The 1,439-nt window shown below is 38.5% G+C and overlaps 1 non-coding gene across 1 annotated transcript; it reads right to left on the bottom strand.

The window, feature by feature from the left end:
* Positions 1 to 234: 234 nt before the first annotated feature.
* Positions 235 to 298, bottom strand: LOC129041808 (U7 small nuclear RNA). Its single transcript, XR_008503949.1, has one exon. It is a non-coding gene; the product is annotated as a U7 small nuclear RNA (small nuclear RNA).
* Positions 299 to 1,439: the final 1,141 nt, after the last annotated feature.

Here is a 1,439-nt window from a genome sequence, read left to right on the forward strand (position 1 = left end):
GTGATGTGCTGGCTCTCTTCACCTTCTGCCAGCATCGTAAGCTTCCTGAGCCCCTCACCAGAAGCAGTTGCTGACACTAGGCTTTGTATATAGCCTGTAGAACCATGAACCAATTCTAGTATATGGGTTTTCATTGTACTATTCTTTCAACTTCTCAGCATGTTTAAGATTGTTTAAGGACACTGGGTTATTAAATAGTAAATGAAGACTATTTCTCTCTTGTTTTGTGGGGGAAGGGGAAGTTTCCTGTGAAGACCAAAAAACCTGCTAGACAAATTCCATAAGAGCTGTAACACTCTGTGTTTCAGGTAATAAGTGAAGAACGGACAATACATTATCTCCATTTTTCAATTTCTACTATACCCTCATGTATCTAAGTGCTGAGCATCACTGGTTATAAAATAAAAGATAATCAGATACTATATGCCTTTTGAAAGAATACACCATTACTATGAAGTAGTCTTGCCAAAAAATCAAACCTAAAATGGACCAAAGACCTAGGTCAGTCATTTGCAAACATCAGTGGGATTAGGAGAACCCAAAAGGCTTGTTAAATCAGATTGCTGGACTGCAAGTCCAGAGTTTCTGATTAAATAGGTTTAGGGTAAAGTCCAATCATTTTCATTTCTAACAAGTGGGAGTGCTGAGGCTACACTCCATGATCATCTTTTGAAAGCAAATTTTCTAGATTAACCTGCTAATTTGCAGAAACTGCAAAGGACAGAGAAACATGTTAAATAATACCATGGGGATGTTATCAACAAAATCAGACTCTGGGCAAGTCTAAAAGAAAAAAACACTCCGTGTGTCTTAAATAAATAAATTGCAATTTAAATAAAGATGAAAGGGGAATATATAGGTTAAAAGAGATTTAGGCCAGGCCCCATGGCTCATGCCTGTAATCCCAGCACTTTGGGAGGCCGAGGCAGGTGGATCACTTGAGCTCAGGAGTTCAAGACCAGCCTGGGCAGCACAGTGAAAACCTCTCTTTACAAATAAATACAAAAAAGTAGCAGGGCACGGTGGTATGCACAGATCACCTGAGCCCAGGAGGTCGAAGCTGCAGTGAGCCACGATCATGCCACTACACTCCAACCTGGGCAACAGAGCGAGACTCTGTCTCAAAAAAAAAAAAAAAAAAAAAGAGAAAGAAAGAGATTTAAAAGATATGCCAATCAATTGCAATATGTAAAATTCTACTTAGATTCTTATTTAACATTACTTTTTTAAAGCATATTTATTACATTTAAGAGAAAATTAGAACTTTGGCCATTGACTGGATGAATTATTACTTTTATAGATGTGTTAGTGGTATTTTTATTTTTTTGAAAGAGAGTTCTTCCAGCACTTTGGGAGGCCAAGGCAGGCAGATTGCTTGAGTCCAGGAGTTTGAGAGCAGCCTGGGCAACATGATGAAACCCTGTCTCTACAAAAAGTAC

This window comes from Pongo pygmaeus, chromosome 6, assembly GCF_028885625.2.
Source record: "Pongo pygmaeus isolate AG05252 chromosome 6, NHGRI_mPonPyg2-v2.0_pri, whole genome shotgun sequence".
Classification (NCBI taxonomy): Eukaryota; Metazoa; Chordata; class Mammalia; order Primates; family Hominidae; genus Pongo; species Pongo pygmaeus.